Source organism: Nothoprocta perdicaria, unplaced genomic scaffold, assembly GCF_003342845.1.
Source record: "Nothoprocta perdicaria isolate Ctin4 unplaced genomic scaffold, notPer1 scaffold_13, whole genome shotgun sequence".
Taxonomy (NCBI): Eukaryota; Metazoa; Chordata; class Aves; order Tinamiformes; family Tinamidae; genus Nothoprocta; species Nothoprocta perdicaria.
In genome coordinates this window covers 4439210-4465308 of record NW_020454427.1, presented here as the reverse complement: position 1 = coordinate 4465308, position 26099 = coordinate 4439210, and the positions used below count along the sequence as shown (strand labels likewise).

The window sequence follows — 26099 nt, the reverse complement described above, 5'->3', positions numbered from 1 at the left end:
ATGTACATAGAACTCAGCTGCAGAGGAGAGGCTAGTATTAAGTGACAGTTTCCAGTGATACTGCAAAGCTGTAACTCAGGTAATGAAACCTAGCATACTTTTTCTTTAAGTTTATATGCTCAGATAATTATTGAAGTTAGTGCTGCCTCAGTATTTAAAGGTATAAAACAGGATGGTCAATTATAAATCTAGCAGCCTACATGTTTCCTAACCAGGTAACAGAATGGATAGTCCTGCTTGAGTATTAAAGGTTTAGATACGGGTTTGAAAATATACACAATCAGCCTCATCTGGTATTCCATCTGGTATTCCTTTTTTTTTTTTTTTTCCCCAAAATATTATAAACCAATAAATAAAAGGTAAAATAAGATATCATTAAGATATTTGCTTGTTTCCATATGACATTTAGATTAAGAAAGTTAACATGACATGCACTGACTATGTTGAAGCTGAATAACCAGCAGTCAAAACGCAGTGGTAATTGTCACTGAGGGGGTTGATTCTAGTCAGGTCTCATAAAGATTGATTCTTGATCTCACTCTATTTAGCATTTTTAGTAATGGAAGAAAACAAAATCAGTTCTGACAAAGTTGGCAGATGACCTAAAGAATGATTAAAAAAAGAGTATGATAGAAAATGGAATACAAGCTAACAATACATGCGTTAGCATAGCTGAATAAAACTTTGAATACACAGAAAAGTATGTAATTCAAAATTAAAGAAGGCTGCCAAGAAACTCAAATATTTAAATTAGATAACTGCATGTCTTTTATAATTTTTGAATGTATAAAAACAGAGGTGGTTAGACTGAAAAGTCCAGATAATGAAAGTTGGTAGAATAACATCTCAGTATCCTCTGTGAAAAAAGAGGAATTTGACTCACCTCTGCTCTCAAATCAGAGTTATTATAGGGAGACTCACATAAGATGACTAATTCCACAAGGCTGTAGAAGAAAATATTCTTGAAGAGGCTGCAGAAACATGGAGATTCTCACAGRGCTCTCTTTTAATTATTTTTCTTCTCAGTTTCATTCTTCAAAAGAAGACAACTTCATGTCTTCTTTTTTCTTTTTGGTTCTGCCTGTTGGTCGCCTCTCCTTTCACTTTTCCTTCTATTTATCTAGCCTTAAATACTGTGGGAGTAACATGCTGTTTGCTACCATTATTGTTTTCATTCATATTTTCATTCTTCTATTTTGTTGCTTATAATCAACTCAATCTCTGTTGACCAATTGCATTTCTTTGGACAGGGATTACCAACTATTCTGTCTTTAAAGAGCATCTGGCTCTGCTGTATCTCATTCTTAGTTACTTCTTTGGCATTAGCAGACTATAAAATACTTACTAATTGTAAAAACACTGAAAGAAACTCTACGAGCTCCCACTCTTTTGGATTCCTGAATGTGTTCTGTCATTTTTGGATTTTCACAAATAAATCAATTTTTGAATCATTTCATGCTTGCAGTACTACTATGTTTAGCTGTAGAGCTTACTCACTCATGTGAAGCTGAAAGTCTCTGAAGTGAAAAAAAGCTACAATATGGGTTAAATTAGTAATTTCTTGTATGAGAAAGCTTTCCCTCTTCCTAAGTTGATGTACCTTTCTTGGGCTCCCACTAATACTTGTATTTTCAAGGGGATAGTTGATTTGCTCTGAACTCTCTTGGCTGGAACCATGCTTTTGATGCTTCTGACACCAGTTCTCAAATTGCACTCTCATCTCAGAATCTTGTAGGCTTGTAASTCACTGCAAGGSTGACTACTATTTCTGTTGATTTTGCTGACTTTTACAGAGCAATTTCTCAGTGTAAACTCACTCATAAATGATCACTGTTACTTTTTTCTCATCAACAGATTCTCCCCTACCAATCCAATAAGCACCAATTGTTATCTTGGAACTATCATATCCARTGATCCTATATATTTTAACACTAACTCTCAGGTTCATGTGGGACATCCAACCCTTCCTTCAAGGGAGCTGTATCATTGATTAAGAGATTGGCCAACACTCAAAAACCCCTCCATTTCTTAATTTATCCTTCACAATAAATTGCCTCTGGTCGTACCCAGGGGAGAGATCTGGACAAATGCAGCAAGATTGCCAGGTACAAAATGAGCAATCTGAGAACTTACACAAAGAAACTGAGGATGTTATGGTAGTCCATGCAGAATGATATTCTCAGATGATTTAGTCTTCCTGCCAATTCCTACAATGAAATCAAATTATTAAGTAGAGAAGCTGCCTCTGTCACTTCTACAGTTWTCCAGGTAAGTCATACTAGAAGCCATGGTCTTCTGTATTTCTCTTATTGTCAGTGCTACTAAACATCCTAACCAACTTACCAGTGTATAGATTCTGGACATCAATAACAGACTGTTATTCAAAGGTATTTACTGTGCTCCACTACTAAGCTTTTAGTAGATGTATGGGGCTTTGTAGCGTTTGTCCTTTGCCCAGATGATAATATCCTCTATYTGTCTTCCTACTAATATATTTTTTGTGCTAATCCAGTCATAGGCTCCTTACCTTTGGGACTGAAGGGTTAATCTTCTTTCCTGCCCAGTCTATATGTTTGCTCTAGGAGTTATCAAAAGGATTTGGAATGAAGTGTGAAGTGAAGTCAATGCATGAGGGCATATTGTCTGAAAGTATATGTTAAGAAGCAGCACAGACAGGCTAAATTCATACTTTGTCTCTATTGACATTGAAGGGTCAAAATAAAACAGTTCATCTAAGATAACACTTTCACAAAAATGCATATGTAAGTGTCACTGACTAGAAAATACTTCTGACTCTCAAAGAAGAAACTTAGAATATTTGTGAAAAAGATGGTACTTGCAGAAAAGCTATAATATGATGAAAAAAATACAGGGAAGGCAAAACGACATTTTGCATGGACAAATCATTTTCAAACAATGCAATGTGAAAAGATTTGGCAGAGCTAACTGCTCTTGTACAGGAAAAATATAACTGGAACAAAACACAGAAGAAGAAATTTTAAGTGATTAAGGACAAGAATTCCTTATATTGTGTCAAATGTCAGAGATCCAATTCTCTGTTGCTTTATGTCTTTTCTGATTTTTTTTTTTTAATAAGCACAAAYCACAGAACAAAAATAACCTATCGTAGTAGAGAAATACAGAAGAGCAGAGGAGGGAGGCCTGCTGAAAAACCCCACCATGGTCAGTGTGCACAATATGGATAGTCGGCAATATCTGCATTTTCCGTTTTGCTGATTATGAAAGCAAAATTCATGGAAAGTCCTCCTCAAAAGTTCTGACTGCAATAGACGATGTGGTATTGAAGTTAAAAGTTATATCTCATTTATTTGAATTTTTATCAAGCCCAAGAGCAATTAGAAATATTACTGGTGTCAATGCAGATATTTAGTRCTGAGCAACATATGAAATAGGCAGTAATAATTTAGAAAGAAAAGTAGAATTACTTTGCCAGACAATTAATAATATCTTTTGCTGCTTTTTCTAGGTTAATATTTAGTTGCTTATTAAATTAAATGATTTATTAATGAAATTCAGAAAAAAAAGCAACTGGAACTTAGGTAGTTTGAACTTGAACCCACACTGATGAAAACTGCTTAAGTGYGTATGATTCTATCATTTTTCCAACAAACTGTGCTTTGTGTCATATGCTGCTTATTCTCAAATAAAATAATCATTCTAAAAAGCCTGTAGTGTTACATTATCTTTGTTGGTCTAAACTTTTCTACAAGTTTTCTTACAATGTTTCAGATAAAAGCCATGTCCTATTCAATATGGTCTTCTGTAATAAAATTTTTTTTTATCAGATTGTTCCCTCTAGATATCAACCTTACTCACCCTGCCTTATGGGGTTGCTGCTATCAATCTCCACTGATCAAATTTTAGTAACTTTAATAATTGTTCTACCTATTTTTCCTTCTAGACTGCAGTATATTAAACARCTTGCCAAAAATGGAAACATTGGGTGCAGCTGTTTTTTAATATTTTTGATTTGTTACAGGAAACACAAAGAGCCAGAATCTCAGCAGGATTAAATACATTTAGCTTTCCATAGTTCTATGAAATTAAATGGCACTGTGCCAATCTATATCTTGTGAGCTCGTAGATATATATATGCAAAGAAACTCCATTTTTTTCAGGAAATATTTGAAACTTCTGTACATATAGCCACTTTTTCTCTTCCGCATATTCCTCCGAAGATTTGCAGTAGTGACATTGGGGAAAAAGTGGAGTATGTTCCTCTTGTTAAGCAGCAGGAAGAAAACAAAGTCCATGTATAATTCAGAACTACAGTGTATCATATATAAGTAAAATCATAATAAAATAGTCTCTGTTTAAGAAATGTAAGAATAAAATTAAGAATTTACATTTTTAGTGATATGAAATGTAAGGTTTTCCAAGAAAGAACTAAAGAAACTTTATAAATATTTCTTCGTTAGAGTTTATTGGAAATTGAGCATTATTAAGGTTGAATTAGCAGCAAATACGAGACATAGCATGCATATTTCCCTTGTAGGTGGCAGCTTTTGAGAGTATTACTATCGATATGTATAAGGACAGCCAAGTCCAGCTCACTAAGTCCCASCTTCAGGATATTTATTTGCACTTTACAGTAGCATTTGAAGAAGTTCACTGAGTAATTCAGTGTGGTAAATAAAAGATAAGTTCTCAACAGTCAACTTCTTATTTAAGAAAATGGCCTAAAGAGAATAATATTCCAATTTTTATCATCATGCTGGTAATCAATAGTGCGTACAAAACATACGATACACAGCACAGCTTAAGGCTGCTAAATTCATTAAAGTGTTTACCAAAACTCTTCTTTATTATAGACTGAAATGCTAATATTTCCTTTTTTTTTTTTTTCCAGAACATAAGTTTGTGGCTGAATTTATGGRCTACATGGAAGATCAAAAATCCATGAGTGAGTAACATCTTGGGCTTCTCTTGCATGGGTGATGGATCTGCTGCTTGAATGACTGTGCCAACAGCAGGTGGATGCTTGTCTGGGGAGGAGGGTTCATTTTGCAGTATAACTCCAGTTATAGAAGTGTTTAAGTAAGTTATATAGGTATGAGAGGTACCTACAGGTATAGGTATGAATCTGCCAGAAACCAACAGTTTCAACTGTTGCACTCCCATTTTACTAGTTACCACACTACATAACTTCTGAGAGGACATTACAACAGTCAAAGCAGTGGCAGAAATTTATCTCCAATGTGATTTTAGTGTGCAAGATTGTTCCTGCTCTCTTCCTCTGTGAGTGCCAGGTCCATCCCAAAGCGATGTCAATAAAACTTTAATGCTACACTGCAGCATCTTGTACCATGCCTCTTCTTATATGTCTTACCTAGATTATATTCATTTCTTGCATTAAAAATACACTCTCAATGAGAAAGAAATAACTAAGGCACAAAACAAACAGTCCAAGTGTAGAATTTTACTAGATGATGAAGTAATTAATTCAGTGGCTAACTAGCTTCAATTAGAGCAATGAGTTCAGCATGTCAAAGTTTGAATTTGCAGAGCTGCAGGAACACAAATGACTAGCTAGAATAGTCACTAATTTTAAAATACACAAAATACTATGTAAGGCATGGAASTATGACAACTGAATAATTAACACCCTTTGTAAATGCAAAGGAAAAAGCMAGGCAGATGTGCTCATTCATCAGCAAAAGGCATCCTTACAGAAAGCAGAGAGTGTGATACATGAAGATCCTTCCTTGCTGCTCATTTAAATTAGTCTCCTACACAGACATTCCTGGGGCAAGCCTGCTATGAAGGCAAATTAGAGTTCATGAGCCTGAATATAAATCCCACATATAAACATTTGGATACCTAAAGATGGTCCCTTGCAGATGCAGTCCAGGTCAAGTTAAAAAAATATATTTTTTTCTTTGATGTTGCCCTTTTGAAACCACATTTCAAGTTTTAGTCCAATATAGTTCAAATGTAAAATTAATCTTAAAATACATGCATTTTAATAAATACATATTCAAATATGTAGGTGCTGCTCTCTCTTATATCTGATGATTTTTTCAGTTCTCTACTTTAGAACCTTTTCCACCTTTGATTCTCAATGACCTAATTATTTCGTAAATTGAGAGAATAAATTTCCAGAAACAGAATTGCTGTTAGAAGCAGTTTCTAGAACCTGGAACCATTTCTGTTTCTTCGCTGGTAAATGACATAAATATTTCCCCCGTAATCCCAACTAGCAATTAGGACACTACTTGGTATAAGTCTGGAATTTGTGCTTTTTTTTTTTCCCCTTTGGAAAAGAAAAATGATATTTTTGTAGACAAGATGGTGGACTTGAGTTCCACCAAGGAGAGTATTTGCTCTCCTTTTCCAGGTGCACACCAAAAGCGCTAAGGGTGGGTAAATCGTCCTGAAATGGAAGTCACTTTTACCATTCCCATTGATGGCTCCAACATGGCCACACAGGTTCTGAGCAGTGCGACTCAAAAGAAAACTTTCAAGGCCATATATTTATTATGGAACTGTATGTAAACATAAAAACAGTTATAAATTAGAAACACATTATTATTACATTAATAAATGCTTAATTATTTGTCACCACTTCTTATAGAAACCAAAAGAAAAATTGTTGACTTTAAAGGTTTATTCCCACTGCCAACTCTTTCTGCTAATGTGCTTAGAGCTATCTGAAAAGTCTATGATAATTTCTTTCTCATTCTTAAAATGGCTGTGATTTACCTGCAGATTTTTTACACATTAGATATACATCCTGAATGCAATATATGATCTATTTATTATAATGAAAAACACATAATTGAATTCTCAGGTTTTAAAATTACTTCCTCATCAGTATGTGATGAATCTAATATTGAATATTCATAACATCACATCACTGGCAACTCTCCAGCTTTCTCCTCTTTAGCACTTTAAGTGCTTTTCCTGGATATTTCTTCTTMCTTGATATTTTCATTTTTATTAAAACTGTACTATATCTCTAGGAGTATATTTATAGCACTGTACCAAGTTTTTATTTTTAAAATAAAGACAAAATATCTATATTCAGAAAAATGATTACAGCAAGCTTCAGCACACTTCTGTATCCGAACATCAAAAATATTTTTCTTCTCATGCTGCAATATAGTAATTGTGCTTCTGAGGCTTACCACAGTTAAATTATAACTTTAGAAATGATGGGAGCCTACTCATCTGCACCTATCTGCACAATAAATCAAAAAGAATGATCATATAACATTTGAAATGGGCATTTAAGCTTAATTAATATAAATCTTTAAGCAAATATAAATACATTAGAGTCTTTTTCTAATGCAGCTACAGACTATATCTTCTAAAAAGACTACTTTTCTATATCATTTATTCTCMCTGTAGAAGGCCGTGTTCACAAAGATAAACCTTATAATGTAGATTACTGGTTGTCATTTTGTATCTATTCTTGGAAATGCTAGAAGAAAGAGATAATTTTTCTTTTTTTGTAATGATCTAAAATGTTATCTTTAATGTAAATGTCTTCCTGTAAAAGGCAAGCCATATATACAAATATGTCAAATATATGTAAAAATGTATAAGCACAGCAGGTTCTTGTCAGTTGTTACAGTGCTGAGTAGGGTTTTTTTGTTTTTTTTTTCTTTTTTTCCCCCAATTTCCGTGCCTTCTCATGTAGTACATCCTACTGGTGTAGTATTAACGCTTTAGAAAGATGAGGAAAYGGTCAGGAACAAAATGAACACTCTAGTGGAATTTGTGTGTGTGTGTGAGCACACTTTGTGGGTCTCACACTGTCCTGGTCTCTTCTGCCTGCATCCCTTCCTCTCTCTTTTTAAAAACAAGGATCTTGGTCATATCACAAGATCTGAGCCTAGCAATCATTCTGCAGGTCTCATGAGTGTGGAAAACTGGGTAGCTGCATTGATCAGAAAATGAAGGAAATCAGCTTGCAGGAACACCTGATTGGCCTTTGCAAATCAACTACAAGAGAAAATTAGTGCATCATGAAACTCATCTCATGCAGATATTACTTCAGATTACAGCCATAACAATTTTGACCATTATCTGTAATAGAAAGCCTAGTCAATATGGTGTTTCCTGCTGTATTTCATAGGTTTAGTTGAACAGTTAGAAAGGAGTTTTTGTCATGTCCAAGGCACTATGAAGCTTATGGAAATCATGTTTAAATATTAACTAGCTAATTTAAATGTTGCATCTGTCACTTCAGAGAAGGAACAGAAGCAGAGTTGAGTGAGATAAAGATATGTAAATCCCTTAGAGTTCTTATTTTAAATACAACAGATTTAAGTTGCAGTCAGAACTGTGCRTCCTGCAAAGACCTGGAAGACAAGTGAGCTTTGATCTATGCTTCAAMAAAGAATTGGGGCTTAGGGTGCAATATACCATACCTGCGACACAATTACCTTTGATACTGCAGCGAGCACWGCCCGTTACTCTTTCTGGGCTGCTTGGAGATAGAAGTTGGAGAGCTGCGTAGGAAAAGGGTGTGTGACTGCTCATAGTCTTCCTCTCTCAGAATTAAAAATGGCTTCAGCTTTCCTCTCTTCATGAGAAGTTGGTATCACTCTTAAACACTGGACTAATTTGTAAGATCGCTAGATACAGAAGCAAGCTGGTTTGTTCTTTCTTTTTCTTTTTCTTTCTTTTTTTTTCATGGAATAAATCCATATTCTCTTGACACTGCAACCTGAGGTAATGTTGTGTATTTTTTTAATGTATGCTAGTCTGCTCACAAAACCGTTGCTGCCTGAGCTTACATACTGTCACATTTTAATGCCCTAGTGGCAGGAACAAAATAATGTGGTATAAGCCTTTTCCAAAATCGTATTTAGGATTCAACCAATGCCGTTTACAATCCAATAGAAATGTAGCAATTTTAATATATCAGTAAAACACATTCCACTAAGCTGCAGTCCCTCTGCCTTGAATATTATATCCCATGCATGCATCACWTCTTTATTTATGCTAAGCACATCTAACTAAATCAGATTCTTGCCTTTTCTTCTCCCCTTCTATTGTCTGAGTCTCACATGCTATTAAACTCTTCCATTTTGTTGTCTGTTCTATAAAAGACATAACTTTTTCATTCAAAAACCCATTCAAAATTCTGATCATTTCTATCAGGCCAATACGCTGATAGATTTGCTTTCAGAATCATCAGCCTTCTAGGTGTCCCTTTAACACTGATTTAAACACAGTCATAATTTCTGAAATACATTTGAGTGAGAAAGAAGATTCTGGCCTTGTTTTTGGCACCCCTCAACTCATCCTGCTGATAGTGGTTCCATTTTCCATGGTCATTTTCTACGTATTCCACTATCCAGCCTTTGCTGATAGTACTGAAGTACTAATACAAATTTTCTCTGCAGGAATAACATTTTTCCCTCAAATTTCGAACAAAGGGAAAAGAAATTGTACAAACATACTTTTGATCTGATCAAACAGAYATTAAGGATCAGGTTGTCAAAGTCATTGTCAGATTGCTTAAAAAATCGATGCAGAATTAAAACCAAGGTGCAGGAATGGAGACAAAATTTAAAGTAGGATGCTTAAACTGTCAGCTAGGAAATGCTAGAGAAAACAGTATATATGTGTGTAAGTACRTATGTATGATGGGAATCTTGCTTCTTTCTTGAACTAAGTTATCTGAATGAAAGAAGTAGTGAAGGATATTTGTGAAACTAGAAGTCAGAAATTCTCTCCTGCAGAGTGATAGGGCAGAAGACCTGGAACACAACAGCTACRGCCTCTTAAGAAGACACTTCATCTCCCTGTTTGTCTGAGACTCGGTCCCAGCCTTTCCTCCCCTCTGCAGCCAGGACTATGCCAAAATCCTGGTGATAAAGACTATGAGGAATTATGGATTCTGCAGCCTGCTTGCAGGTTTCTTAAGCTTTTAATCCCATAGCAGTTTACAGTAATACCTATCAAACTGTGGGTAGGTGTGATCAATCAAGTCTCTCTATGTTTGTTACTTACGTAATAGTAAGCTGTRCACTAACAACTACATCAAATAGTGCATTTGTAGACAATAAATAGAAGGACAGAAATTAGATCACGAAACATTTTTTTACTGTGAAGTAGAAACAGAAATGTAGAAAATGGTAGAATACACTGAATACTTTATTCACCAGAGCAAATAATTTTGACCCAAGAGAGGATAATGATTAAGCACAATTAAATCCAGCTTATTTAAGMAAGTATTTATGTTATATCTTTTAGGGATGGTAGAGATTAAGAGTACACTGTGTTTGTGAAGTGTTTTTAAATCCTCATAGAATGAATTTGGCACAAAGACTGCTGAAATCAGAGGAAATATAGAGACACCAGAGTGGAGAGCCAGGGCATGGAAATCACTCARCGAACCTGGTGGTCTTTGAGAATCACCTCCTCCCCATTTCCACATTACTCTTTCTTGAGGCTATCTATTTTAAAAGCAGTTGGATTATGCTCCTGTCACTCTAAATAGRAATCTTCTAATTTATAATCTGAATGAATTCAATGCTACTTTATACCCATTTGTTTTATGGCAACCTTTCCTTAACTTAAGTTTGTTTCCCCACTGTTTTGTTTATGGAGAGTTATCCTCTCTAGTCTACATTTGCTGGTCTAAATCAAGCCAATTTATTCGAGCCTTTTCTATCAAGAGATCTGCTCCATTTATTGCTCATGCCAGAAGCAAATATTAACTCAACCCATGTCCTCAGCCAGAAAAAAATCACAGAGCAGATTTCAGAAATATCCAAGTTATTTCTTACCTTTACAGTCCCTGCCTGACATTTAGCAGGGCAGTACAGTTTTCAGAATAGGTAGTATCTAAAGAAATAAGTGGTACTACAATAATGGTGCAAAATTGTTGGTTTTAATTAATAGCTAAGGACAGCTTTCACAGAGGCTTTATTGCTGCCATCAGAAATTACATTCTTGTTTCCAAAATTGATTGTCTCCCTTACCCCTCCCCTCTTTTTAATATGTATTTTATTCTAGCTTTGAATTGCTTCTGATTTCCAGCCAACAAAATGGATTTTAGGATTCATGACTGAAGAAAAAATGACATTGAACTTCACCTTCTGAATGTAATCCCTTTAATTCTTAGGGGCTGATAATGCAGCCATCTTGGCTTAAATGGCAGCTGTTTCCTCAGACTTACAGCCCAATTTTCAAAAATATGTAAAATACTTATTGTAAGTCTCAAATGACACATGCTCAGGAGCATTACTATAATGAATAAAGGCATTTTTGTAGTGTCACTAAACATATAATCAAGCTCTCAAGAGTCTGCAGTTTTGAGCTGAAGTGCTATATTATGTTTTCTCCTTCTAGCATTAACCCTATTGGATGGTCTGTACAACCTGATTATTTGTCCTTTGTGGAACATTCAGCTTTACAATCTATTGACTAAAAGCTGTTAAAAGACTAAAAATTTTTTAAAACAGTGTTTACAGAGACAGCCTTCATCTCCTATATTAGCTATATGTTGAGAAAGTTAATACATGTGCTATAGATTAATTCATGGAAAAGGTAAGTTTCAAAAGAGCAGGTCTAAGGCTAAATACCAATTTCAGGCTTGATTTCTGTAACATAAACTATTTTCTAAGCAAACTTAATTGTTGTGAGTATTGGGAAAAATATCTTTTACAAATATCCACCATTACATGCCAAATTGTGAAGACAAAGCTGTAATAAGGTTATGTGAGAGGAATGTCCAAACAGAACTGTTTATTTGTGTAATTATGGTCGCTAAAGGTTTCAGAAATTATTATATGTTTTCATATATGTATTCTACAAATGATGTTGTAGTGCTTTCATATGATATTCATCATTCATTTTAAACCTCACTTGTACCTGATTTCTAATCTAACAGCTCTTTCCTATTTTTATCTTTTGTAACCTTACTTGCTGCTAGTCTATAGCCAACAGTGTGAACCCTAAGTAAGTACAGCACTCAAAGGCCACATATGTCAACCACTATGGAAACAGGACAAGATACAACCTGAATGAAAATCACTTGTACAAAATTTCTGATCTCTTTAGATAATAGCAGCACTTACTAGGAATTCTAGAAATTCTATCTTTAGGTATCAAAAATATTGCATTGCACCTGTGCTTTCAGCAACTGGTGAAAATAATTAGTCATTTGTAGGGCTTTTTTAATTTTTAAAGACAGAAGAACATGAAAGCTTTCTATTAAGGAGATGAGTTGGACCATGAAGAAATTTTATATTATGAACAGTTTTGAAAGGAAAACTAAATGTAATGGAAGAAGAGATATGACCCATGTTCAGTTTTTAATATAATAAAAACAATTGGCTTCTCCCACTTGAAAGGAATAGCGTGTTCTGTGCTCAGTAATGCTAATCCTGACAGTTGCTCCTGGCCATGTATCTCATATAATTTTGAAAGGTACAAAGACATGAAAAAATTTTTATATGAAACCGACTCATGGATATTAAGATGACAGAGGGTGAAGAGTGTGGGCTTTGAAGAAAGAAAGACAGTTTTCAAAGCTATGAACTTTTTCTTCTTCTCTGAGAGCTATTCTGTCAAAGATACTCAGCTCATCTGTCATTTCTTACTTACTAATGCCATATGTTTCACAACTTAAATCAGCAGATCCATCTGTGTTATTGGTAGTGAATACCAGTGGTTAAGCACATACTCTGAATACAGATAGCATTCTGCTATATGCAGTCTCAATTCTGATTTTAAAAAAATTAGCTTTCTCTTTTCTCTTTTCTCTTTCCTCTTTCCTCTTTCCTCTTTCCTCTTTCCTCTTTCCTCTTTCCTCTTTCCTCTTTTCTCTTTTCTCTTTCTTCTTTCTTCTTTCTTCTTTCTTCTTTCTTCTTTCTTCTTTCTTCTTTCTTCTTTCTTCTTTCTTCTTTTTTTCTTCTTTCTTCTTTCTTTTTTCTTCCTTCTTCCTTCTTCCTTCTTCCTTCTTTCTTCTTTCTTTCTTCTTTCTTCTTTCTTTTTTCTTCCTTCTTCCTTCTTCCTTCTTCCTTCTTCCTTCTTTCTTCTTTCTTCTTTCTTCTTTCTTCTTTCTTTCTTCTTTTTCTTCTTTCTATTTTTTTCTTTTTTTTAAGAAAAAAACTATTAGCTTTAAGTCATAGACTTTTTCAAGTATGTGATTCAGGAGTTGAGGGGAAGATCAATTTGTTTTTATGTGTATAATCTGTTCAAAATATTTCACTAAAAAAAGTGATTTCATTAATTATTTCCAATTCAGAATGAGCTTGTTTCAATATTTGCAATGCTTATATGACACACCACTAGGGGGGCATCTGGGACTCTTCATTTCCTGGATTAGTTGAACTGATTTTGAGATATCATCATTTGTCAAATAAGAGAATTTATTAGACCTAAACATTTCTACACATATGATGAACACCGGATGACACCAAACAATTAATACCTGACAGTCTACAAGCATAACAAAGTTAAAAAGTATAGAAGTACAATAGAACTAAAAATGAAATACACGTAGCTCTATAATTAAGCAGTGGATGCATGGTACAATGCGAAGTAAAGTGACCTTTCTTGCCCTTTCCTTGTCCTTATAGGCCTCCTTTTTTTATGTCCATTTGGGACAAATGTGATGGCTTTCCTCATGCTCYAGCTGTGCCAAGACAATTCAGCTTCTCCCAGGACAGTTGGTATCAAGGCTGTTCCTACTCATGGAGGGCTTGTTGGGTCTGTAGGCCAGCTGAGCGTGAATCTGAGCCCACACTAGAGGTGTGTGTCTTACTTGTTTTTATCCTCTCCCAGCTTAGTTCATTATCCAATTGGTCAATGCCAGACTGCAATTAAAGAAGAGGATGGATGGCCTCAGTCAATAAGAGTATGGATACCAACAGGTTGCTCAATATGAGGTTCAATACTTTGGCCAACAGATARCAGTACACCTATCAATGCATATCAGTACAGATGTTCAAAAGACACAGTGCAAAATTTGACAGTACCTAGATATTAATGGTGTGAGTCTGAAGTATTGCTTTCCCTTTTCTGACTAAGTTTGTTCAGCAATGATGGGGCCATTGGAGATTACAACCCTACAGTGTGGTAACTCTGGCCATGGTGCTCCTTGGGGTASCCCCTAGCCCTTGGAGAGGAACCCAGAGAAAACTCCTCTTTTATGGACTGCACCATCCCAAGTCCCGCACTTGTCTTTGTGGTGTCTATCAGTATTTGGAAGATAACACAGCAAGGATGCAATATATTACTTCTTTCCATCATCTACAATATATTTTTTTAAGAACAACTTAATTTAAAATACCATTAGGTTAAACATTTTCAGTAACATCCATTATTTCATATTATCATCAGAGTCACATTCAGCAAGATAGTTCAGCAGACTAAATATTTCATAAACTATGTTTATTTTTCTAGAATCTGAGATGTTTTGCATTTGGAAGTAGAGGGGTATTAAAACCATATCGGTGCTAGTGTTTCCTTTTATACCRTATTCACAGTATCATTAAAAAAAATTAATCAAAACCAGAGAAGCTTGCTACCTTTTTGGTAGTGTAAGGGAGTTTCAGTTGCATGTACCTTATAAAAGTCATCTTTCTATAACTAGCAGTCCCTTCAATATCAACGTGTTTACTTCTGCTATGATGCATAGCATTGCGTTTGGCGAGGATTTCAGTTCATACATACCAATTAGAACATTGCTGATTTATTTCTTACAAAATAAAAAAACATCTGCCTGTCATAAGATCTTTCTGAAATGGCAACTTTTGAACAGTCAGAAGAGATGGTATTTGAGGGGTGTCAGCTCAACTTTCCTTTAAAGGACTGATTTCAGCTTCAGAGGGCATGTGTAATCAGACTTTGCCTGACAAACTGTAGAAGGAGGTAAGATAAGAGAAGTAAAATCTCTCTGCAAACTCGGGGTAAGGGTGACTCAGCTTCCCATAATTGCTGCTTAAACTTCAGAGCTAAAATACTGTCTGTCGGTGACCTGTAGGATGAAGGGCAGGTATTAAAAGCTTTGAGTCAATGCATTTCTAGGGTGTCTGGGTTTCTCTCTCTTCTCCCACGTCCTCTCAGTCCCAGTGTAGGGTCAATACCAAAAACTGTTCTGTTTTTATGAAGAGACAGAGCTGCTTTATTGCGGGAAGAGAACTGCCTAGACTTCTGACCTAGCACAGAAATGCAATCCATACTCGAAATAGAGAGTAGGGTWACTTTTGCTTTAGACCATTACATCTCACCTTCTCCAGAATAAAATAGAATAAAATATAGAATAAAATTCTATAGAAGACCTGCTTCTAGTCACATAAAATTAGTCCAGGAAAGAATCCTTGATTTGTGTGCTAGATTGAACCTAGTACATGAAAGTGTGTTGCTAGATGAAAGTAAATTGCAATAGCTCTTCCTCAAAAAGCATGTTGCAGCAAGTAGATTCAAACACTTTGTCTTTCTAGCAAGTCCATGCTCAAAGTTATTTGGAAAGGAGACATTTCCACAGCAGCTCCTACTGAGAAGAATCATGGCACTGCAAGTGCTGAATGCTGTGTGATAAAGTCAAATGCTACTACTACACACAGAACTCACATACCTTTTGTAGGAAACCACTCTTGCTGTGCCCTGGCAGTCATCTCTCACCTCCTCTCAAGAGCTTTAATGAAGATTCGCAATTGAGCTCAGTGGAAATGAGTGTTCCCAATGTGTATAAAAGGCATAAAAGATCATAAAATTCCTGCAAGAAAGATCTATCTGCCACCACATTGGCCAGCTGAGGATTCAAGTCTGCATTTACCAATGACAATAGCAAGGTGACAGTTAGCTTACTTGATGCCGATAAGAACTCTGCATAATTCAAAAAAGGGATAGGAATGAATAAAATGATATATACAATTAAGTGCATCGTGGAAATTCTGGGAAAATGATGGCATATCCCTGAGAAGAGAAGTAGCTGCATAATCAATAAAAAAAAAGAGCTCTGAGTCTAGGAAAAACTGTTAGCAGCAGCCTTGAAATGTCTAATTCAAGAAGATGCTCAGCTCTGTTGAGTTAGAACAAACTGATGGAAACTTAAAACTATATGTTGGACAAAATTAACGAAGCCAGTGACTCTTCTTCACAAGATTTGCTCAAGAGCTTGATATTGATTTTGTTTTAATGTGCTTATTTTTTTCATCTTTGACAAAGTGCTATGTCCTTCCTACAATAAATGGCAATCCTTGCAAATAGCTATTAGGCTCAGACTTAGGCATGTGTGTGAATGGCTGAAAAGTATTCTTCTCTCAAGTACCCCATTCCCAAGGACTTTTTTTTTGCTTGCAATTCCAAGTTTGATAGCTATACTGACTGTTCCTGTAATATGAGTGGATAAAACCCTGAATCTCAAGAGACGGCCTCCTGAGCAACCACAATAAATCAGGCTTGTGATGGTTTTCTCTTCTGAAGTTTTGATTCACTGAGTTGCCAATACAGTGAGTATTCACAGTCACATCAAAAATAAGAGTATCAAACGACACTTAGATTAGTCTTAACAGGAATATTTAGGCTGTATTAAAATAGTTTTTTTTTCCTGTTGTTTTTAGCACTTCTTTCCTAAAATTTTAATGTCTCATGAATTCTCTATATTACAAACATGGCCATTCCCTCATACCACCAAATGTAGCAACTCTCCCTCATTTGTATGGAGTAATCAAAAAGTCACTTTTGGCATGTCTGTCTGGCACATGTACTACACTCTTGCTCTCTGCTTGGGTTGTCTATTCATGCATGGGTTCAAATTTTCTTTTTATCTAAGACCATATATTAAATAAACCAAGAAAAATAAATGAAAGCATTTAATTAATGCTTGTGTTAATTAATTTAGTCTGTTTGATTCCAGGCAGCTGAGATTTCTCAGTCTTGATTTTCCAACAAGCCGGACACCTCCRTCACCACTGGGTGACAGCAAGCTGTCAGTAGCAGCAAAATCTCACAATGTCTGAAAAACAGCCCAAGATCTCAGCCTGGACATTTATACAAATGAAGACATTTAATAACAATAAGTAGTAAGTACAAAAAGTAGTGAGCATAAAAATAATAAGTACAAAAACTAGTACAGTTCAGTTTTAACWATACTAAAAGACTGAACTTGGTATTACAAGCTTTTTTTCTTCAACATAGTGTCTCTGCTCTGAGACCTCAAAGAACCAAGGGGAATTTCTTCTATATTCAAAGGAACTGATTTCAGCATTTGGTTCAGCATTTAGCGTATATTTCTATTCATTAAGCCAGGGAGCAGAATGACTTCCTAGCAATTATGAAAGATTGTATGCCTGCTGCAGTAAAACCCCTGTTCCAGATCTATCATGAATGATCTATCTCCACCATCTGAAAAATCACTCCAGAGGACCTTATGTCTTTAAAGTCATGTTCATATAACAAAGTCATCAGTATTCTCATTGACTCTCTTCTCATTTTATTTTCTTTTCCTTCACCTTTTTTTTCCTTTCAGTTTGAATTAAGGAAACTACCTGCAGTTCATCTAGGAACAAAAATAGACATACTGGAGAAAATACTTTTTATACTAACTTTTGAATTTGCTAGAAATTAGTTCTGGAAAGGCCAGTTCATTTCTGCTTATCAGACAGCACAAGGAAAGGTTTTAAAATGTGGTTGACTGTGTGAACCACATTAAAATGTTTGGCCAATCTGAAATAGAAAGAAAGTAATATGAAAAGGCTAACATAAAGCATAAGATAATCTGTCCAAAAACGAATTCAGCCCTTTTACCAACCGCTATCTATAGTGCATTAGGCAAAAACAGAGACTGTCAGTATAGTAGTTTCTCACCAAGCTCTCTGAAGTGTTTCCACGTGTACTCAACACATTACAGCACTTGTCCTGCGCAGCCAACCCCAACCAATGACATTTGCTTCCAGTACAGAACAAAGATCCTCGGCAGAACGGATAAGCTATCTGACCTCAAATATAGGGACACATATTTTGATTGTCACTGATGAGTGCAYGAACATTTCCAGAGAAGGTTTTCTTTTTAAAGCAAAAGACATGCTAATGCTTTTGTTAATGCTATATTCTTAGCTCTCAGTACCTCACAATTGAATTCTAGGTGCTTTTAAAGTATGAACTTTTTTTTTTAATTTTATGTTAGAGAACTTACAGGTAACAGTATAGACATGTTATTTACTATTTGCTATGTCAAACAGAATGTCGATTTCATGCAATTCAAAACTACCCTGAGAGAAAGTCTCAGTCATCCCCACTCCGCATGTGAGCTTTCCTGAAAACTTGTCACTTCTGACTTACTGTGTTAGTCTAGTTTAGCTGTTGTCAAATCAGCAATTCATTATTAAACAATGTAGACTTATAAATTGTTAAGCTAACAAAGTGTCTTTTCTATGCACATCATTCTGTCATGTCATTTTCTATTCTCTTGCCAAGGAATCCTGTGTACATTCTTGTACCAGGAATGTACACAGACTGTACAATAAACATCAGAAACAATTATAGTGATAGAGCCAGTCTTTTGGGGAATTTATTTCCTTTAGACAGGGTAAGCACTAAGTATACAGATATATTGGCTGGAAGAAGTGATATATGAAATCAGATTAGCTGAATATATCTCTGGATTGTTGGAGAATAAAGTAAAATATATCACTTAAGAGGCTAAAATTTAACTAATAGGTGTTAGACAATCACATGATATTAAACATGCTAGAGAACTGCTTCTGTTAGAAGGAGGAATAGCTATTTGCACCATCACCTCATTACGGCATGGCATCTGCAGGAGAGTTTGCTAGTGATTTACCTCTGCATTGCTATTACAGAGCCAATGCAGTGTGGAAGGCACTGCAAGCTCATTCTAGCTTTACATTCATGGTCTTGCTTAGTTTCAACTCTTAAGCTTTCTTTGATGTGACATTATGCAAATTTTGGTTTCTTTAGCATACTTCCATGACATGGATATTTATTGCTTCTTTAAAATCAGACTTCTCTTCCTAGCACTTAAAGATAGTTCTTATCCCTCAACKTAAAAACAGCTTTATGGCATTTTTTTGAAGAGCTTCCCTTCTCTCTCTAGTGAAAATTCATCATGGTTTATTCATCAGTATTGTATATAATTTAAAAAACAGTAGATATTTTAAAGGTTTCTAGTGTCAATTCCTTGTTTTAGCCCATGCAGAAAAATATATATTTTGGTATTCAAAGTCCTTTTAGCAGTCCAGGTTCCTAGGTTTCCCTAGGAAAAGCTTCCTAATAACCAGGTTCCTAGGTTTCCCTAGGTAAAGCTTCCTAATAACTGTGGTATCTTCCTCCACTTTTCCTGATATTTTTCACTTTTTGACAGTCCTGCAGCTAAATAGGACTTGTCTTGCAGTATCTTACAGAAAGGCTAGAGAGAGTTTTTTTCTCATAGCATCCAAGCCTATCAAGATATTTTTATTTGAATGGATGGTGACCCTTAGACATAACTTAACAGAAGGAAGCAGAATTCCCTCAGAATTCTCTGGGATTTTYTATTCAGTGAAGGAAACATGCTGCTTTCCTCCAAAAAACACCTCTAGACAGATTTCCTGGGTCACCATATCAAGTATTCTGCCTTCTGCAGCAATAGCTGAAAACCTTTAAGAAATAAGGTCTTCATTGTCTGATCATCATAATGTCCAACTAGAAATTCAGATGCTCATCCAACTGCTAGGGAGAATATATGGATGAGTGTAACAGAGTACRAAGTATGACTGTCCTGGCTAAGAACATAGTAAAAGCATGGTGGAGAAAAGTATGAGCTCAATCTATAATACAGGTATTTGGATTAAAAACTGAATTAATTGGCCAATAAACATATCTATATGTTTATCTTCAATATAACARTATAACAATCTTCAAATGCTGCTATTACACTGTTAAAACATTGCCTAACTTCTTCCATAGGTAAGCAGGCTTGGTCTAGTTAATCTCACCTCTGCTTCATGTGAAATAAATCTCCTTTATTCCATCCAYCACTTACAAATTGTTATTGTGAATATTCTGCAAAGCTGTTAATCAGATATTTATGAAAATGAAATTCTACCCTCATTCACAGTTCTATTTCATAGCAGTTATTTAATTGTATTTGCATTAACGGCATTTTTTTTCTCAAAACAGAGCAGCTTAAATATTTTAAAACATTGCCACAGTGTATTACATACAGCAGAGCTTTCTCTCTAAAATAAATAAACTCATGTACTAGGAATCACAAGTCCTATTTACCAGTACTTTGGAATGCACTACTTCAGTCCAAATGACAGATTATACTCTCCTTAATACTAGCAAAATCTACATGAGTTCTCTTGAAATGGTGAACCTTCGTTTAAATTTGAACTGATGCAAATCAAAATAACTATTTCTTTCCATGGCAATATTAGCCCTAGTCTCCTTTTTTATAGCTTTGCCAAATAAATGCCTAAACCTAAATGAAGATTTGCACTTTTTTTTCAGTAGTTAATCTATCCATTTAAAACTTTATGCAAAAGAAACAGTAATGAGTTGTATTTTTACTAAGTCTCCTTCCTTCATACCAAGTTTGCCTGGAAGGATTTTCTCCAAATCTCCTCCTCCTCCTCCTCCTACTAAAAAAAAATTAAAAAAAGACAAAAAACTTGAAATGCAACAGACAAGAATAAAATGAAGAGTGAWCAATATAAGAACTTTAGAAGCTCTTGTCTTTTAATTTCACATAAGTATTCAAAAATGTTAATATAGTCTGATGTTACTCTCATCCAAAAGAATGAAATACCTTTTTCCTGGAGATGAAGTCAGATAGTTTAGGCAGAGAATTTCCACAGTCAGCATCTCCACTACTTCTGAAAAAGGATTGTGATTACTCCGATCTTTCTATTTCTCAGATGAAATTCCATCTCCTTTTTTTTTTTTTTTAAACTCTTTTTCATTCTTTTTTTCTGTTAATTAATTTTTATTGCTTGTGCTCAGCTTGACACCTTGACCAGATTAACTGATCTGTGCTCAGGAACCTAAATGAAGTATCAATGTTAGGATTATAGTTGCCTTCCACACAACAGTGAGCAATAGGAAGAGGTGCTTTGCTTGGCCATTCAGATGCCAGCAGAAGCTCCTTGGGGCTCAATATATGTGAATACTGCTCACAACCCTCATMCCAGATAATATATCACTGAACTTCAAGAAATGGAAGCATCTCCATGCTTCCATGGTAATAGAAGTAATTAGTTAATATGCAAGCATTGGTTAATGTTAATAATACTTCCTAAAAATATATCTCTATTAATATTGACAACTTTTATCCCACCACTGACTTTGGTGGCTGTATACATCTATATCATAACTACCATATTTCAATAGTGTTGCAGAATGGGCAGAATCCATTTCTAATCTTTAGCCCTCTGACTTGTACCAGTGGCCAAGGTGCTTTGAAGGGGCTTATGATGTTAGCAGTTCCACTGAAATCACCACTTTTTACGTAAGCAAACTCAGAAGGTGTTTGTCCTTTTGTAACAAACACTTCTTTTAGCCCTCCTGATCAATCACTACCTCAGATTCCTCGCTGTTTGCTTTACTTGTTTGAAGCAAGGGGGCTTGGAGCACATGAATTACTACAGCTTCAGTCTGAATGGTAAAGAAGAACAATAGATCATCCTTGACAGCCTTGCCTTGCACCCGTGTTTGAAATAGTGCAAGATATATTGAACAAASGGAAGGTTGTTGAATGGGAGTTCTTTTGTTTCATTATTCCTCAAAAAGTGTTATACTGGTTTCTGTTATGATGCCAGTAAGACAAAGGTGAATTTCTGGTGCTTTTACATTCTTCCAGATCGGATGAATAAAATATGTTCTGAGTAAGGTCAGCAAAGAAGTAAAATATTGGAAGGGTTAAAATAGTCTTGAGAGGATGAATCTTTTGAGCATACATGACAACTATTCCTAGACCTTTTCTCCTAACGCTATTTCATCCTAAGAAGGACTCTTTGTGTTTGAAAACTTATTGTTTCCAGTATAGATTTATTTTTTCAAGAGATTTAGAAAACAAATGTAAACTTGTTTGGCCTTTTCCATGAATTTTTGAAAATAACAGTATATCATTGAAATTATCCCGCACTACTGAATAGGATTTTACCAACTAAGACAATGTATTAGAAAACCTGTTCATACAGAATGCCAGAAAAATAAATGAAATATTTATTGATCCTTTTGAATGAATTCAGCAGAAGTAATATTAAAACAGGGTCATTTGTTGATGCATCTGTCTCTAATAAATTTTCTGTGTTTTGGAAACACATACTGCACAATTTTAAAAGAGCTCCTACCATCTGAAATATCATATGAGCACTAATCTTGGAATATGAAAAAACTYACTATGAAAAAACTTATCAGGATGAGGAGCTTTTTGACTGTATCAAACACTACTGCACCTTGCATGTTTGGATGGTCTTATTTCTCAGTCTGATCTTTCAAGATATGATTTAACAATAATTGTATAGTCATTCTACAAGTTAAAGTCATTCTGCAAGTTAAACATACAAACTCTGTGGAATCCTCTCCATCCTATGCAGTTTTTCAGTCAGTGTCTGTGACTGTGGAAGGCTCTCTGAAAACAGAGGTCATCCATGGTCAGTCCTGTGACACCAGCTTCAGCCTGCTGAAAGGTATGACCCGTCTTAGTCAGGCCAGGGCATTTTTCTCTCTTTTATCTTCAACTGAGAAAGGCCCATGCTGTTCAGTGGGAAACCCAGAGATCTAGGTTGGATCTAGCTTGTTATGGCAGACTCAGAGAAGACTGGGCAAAGCTCTACTGTACAAGCACAACAGGACAATATTTTTCTTTTTCTTTTCTGTTAACTAAGGCTGTTTCTTAATATTATGGCAACCTGTCACATCTCATATTACTAGCAATGCCCTAATTTAAAAGGAATTGGTGTGTGGGAGYGGCAACCAGGATATCTGCGGGCTGCCCTGCAAGGAGAGCCCCGTTGGGTTTTTGATCAGGATTAGCTCTTGGTTAGGATTAGCCATGTGCAGAGTGTGAGTTGCGAGCAGGATTCTTGCACAGCAGAGGATTGCTTTTACACCTGACTAAATTCAGAAGTGACTATTGTAGCCCAGCACTTGATATTTATTTGCTCTTATAATGGAAGTTGAACAACAATGATAAAATCTCAGCTGTTTGTGTAGGTCTCCTAGGAGRTTCCCAAGCAATATATGCAGCATGTAAGATAGCTGACGTGAAACTAAAAATATATCAAGTAAATCCACAGTCCAAACTGTAGTCCAGATCTGTTCTGGGAACTGCAATGTGACTGAAAAAAAATATATGATTTTCATTGTCAGTGGATGAACACAATGTTGGAAGATGTTTTTATGTGTTACTGTCTTTATACATTTTATTAAATTGAATAGCACCCTGTACATCACACCCCCAAAATCATTTCTGTGATGTTTTATTTGCCCAAACATGAAACTTTCCATTATGTTTTCTGCCCCTCTGTCTTAATGAAATGAAATAATATTGTGGGATAAAAGTTCTCTTGTTAAAAAATAATTTCATTTGAAAGTGATAGAATTGAGTATTTTTTCAGCCAAAAGCTACTGTCAAATTTTATAAGTGATTTGAGTTGTTCTTTTAGAGCTTTCTTTGGCAAGCTTTGGCCAGCTCTCTGGCAGTAAGCTGCCTCCTGCACATGTACTAAATGAAGAAGCTTTTCTTTTCCTCTTGTTGAAAGACAGAAAGTGAAGTACAGACTCCCCTTACATGTAGCTACTTTCAGACCTGAAGGTCTTTCTGTGCCAAACAACTGTTTGTCCTTCAGCTCCACTTGATATCTCACTTTGGACACTGATGGTCAGATTTCAAGACTTCATCATTTATCGAGGGGTGGCTTTTAGTGGTGATGACACATGATGAGACATGTTGTATATGAGCCCAATGCATCCCGTCTTTCTTCGGCCTGCAAATGGAAATGCACCACTTTGGAATTCTGTTTTGTTGTTTTTGTTATTTGAAGATTTCAATGTTTTTAACTGAGGCACAGCAGCWGCTAAATACAAAGTGTTTGTCTCCTTCAGATTGAAAACATGAAAGAAATGTTATAGACAYTGCTTCTGAGTGCATTTTCTCTTACCATTGAAACTCATCCAAAATTACACTAGCAGAAAATGCAAAGATTGTTCGGTGTTCTGGCAGGACTGTGGTCACCAGTTACAGGCTATTCTAATGGATAATACACAGTATACACATGAAAGGAGAAATTGCMTTTTTTCAATATAAAGATTTGGTCTAAAATGTTATAAGGACCTCTAAAACACGAGAAGTAACACATAATATTTCAAAGTTGGAAAACTCTAAGAGTTTTCCCTTTATTATTCCACTCTGAATAAAAAACTTCTCACAAGCTTCACTCAGAAAACTTGTCCCAATGTGTATTCCATGAGAGTTCCACCTGGTTAAGAATATTTCTAGCTTTTGTGCCATGTACTGATTCTCATTTGAGATTTTTCATTAAAGTAAAGTTCATAGATGGAATCAATACCAATCAAATGATATCAGACAAGTCATTCATTTCTTTAAAATGTGTGCATGGCGTTCAACTTAAATAAAAATGAAATCTTTGGCAATTGAAAGTATTACCATTTTAATTAAAATGACTCCTCTGTTAGCAGACTGAAAGGGTCAGCTTGAGCCGGTCGGATGCTGTTTGCACACCACCAATCTCTAACTTGGGGAACTAAGAATAAGAAATAAGAACAGGAGTAAGAAATAAGAGTAAATTAAGACTGGAAATCTGCCTCACACCATTATACAGTAATAGCATCACATTTTTATAGTAGAAAGCTATTTCTGCTCCTCAAATGCCATAAAGTTCAGGGAATTTCAAACAGCTTTAGAGGAGTTTATAGTTAGGGTATTTCTTTAATAAACTGCTACTGACTGTGTCATTGTAACTTTTGTATGAAAGGAGATTTCATGTTTACTGTAATACCAAGACCTTTCTGAAGTCTTGCACATTGTTGATCCTCATTATTKTGTCTAGAGCAGCCAAAGGCATGATCACACATTTGACAATACRGAGCTCTAGATATTTTGTGTCAGGTGGTGTTTCTTCAACCTAACAAGGCGAAGCAGCGTGCAACTCAACTCAGACAGCTGGGAAATTATTCGTAGCCTCTATCCCGCCCTTCCTATAGTGTTTTGATTCTAGTGCAGTCATGCTGAAATGTATAGTTATTAATTTCAGGAGCTGCTGCATGAATATGCTGTACATCATACAGATACAGTCCATTGTAGGTTTAACTGTTTAATAGGGGTCCATTTTCAAAAGCTTCACAATTATTTAGGAAAGTAATTTCTATTGATTTTTGGTGCAAAACCCTTGGAATTTAAAATTGCCAAAGTATCGAAGAAAAAAATACCTAATAATATTACTCCAGAAGAATAAAATAAGTGGCAGTAGCTAGGTGGAGGGAACCAAACTAAAGCCACTTATCCTTACTGAAAGCATCAGCTCAGAACATCTTTATGCTTAAATTCACAGAAAATTTTTCGTACCTGAAAATAAATTGCATGGCTCCCTCAGCTTGTGCTGTCTGGGAGGGCTCTTGTGAAAGAACTTACAACAGCTGACTTACTGTCTTTACCCCTTGAGCATCTGAGTTGTTTGCCTGCATGTGTTGGCTTGTTGTAAACACACAACCTTTCTTGAGGGTGAGGGAGGAAGGTCCTCTGTTCCTTCAGAATATAAAGAGATTGCAGTGATGAAAGGACGAGTTGTGGGAAAGAGTTGCTTCTGATCTAATGAATACAAAGGAGACATTTCCACCTCAGGAGGTGAATRTGTGGTCATTACCAGTCACATAAAATATTTTAACTGCCCTCTGGAGTTGTGACTTCCAGCCTGTCATAAATCAGATAAGATACTGATGGTCAAAGAGTCTTATTCATACTCCCTGAGTCAAAAGAACTGTTTTCCCACAATCACTTTCACTCTGCACTCATTACCTAGTCCTATTTCAAACTACCCCTAGAAGTGCTCTCTTCTCTTCTCTTCTCTTCTCTTCTCTTCTCTTCTCTTCTCTTCTCTTCTCTTCTCTTCTCTTCTCTTCTCTTCTCTTCTCTTCTCTTCTCT

At 35.6% G+C, this 26099-nt stretch overlaps 1 long non-coding RNA gene across 1 annotated transcript in view; it reads left to right on the top strand.

The window, feature by feature from the left end:
* LOC112942593 overlaps nt 1-26099 on the top strand; it is a 27841-nt gene continuing 1742 nt past the window's right edge. The window contains exons 1-2 of the long non-coding RNA XR_003248412.1: nt 1-79; nt 4871-4924. This is a non-coding gene — a long non-coding RNA (uncharacterized LOC112942593). The remainder of the gene's footprint in view (nt 80-4870; nt 4925-26099) is intronic.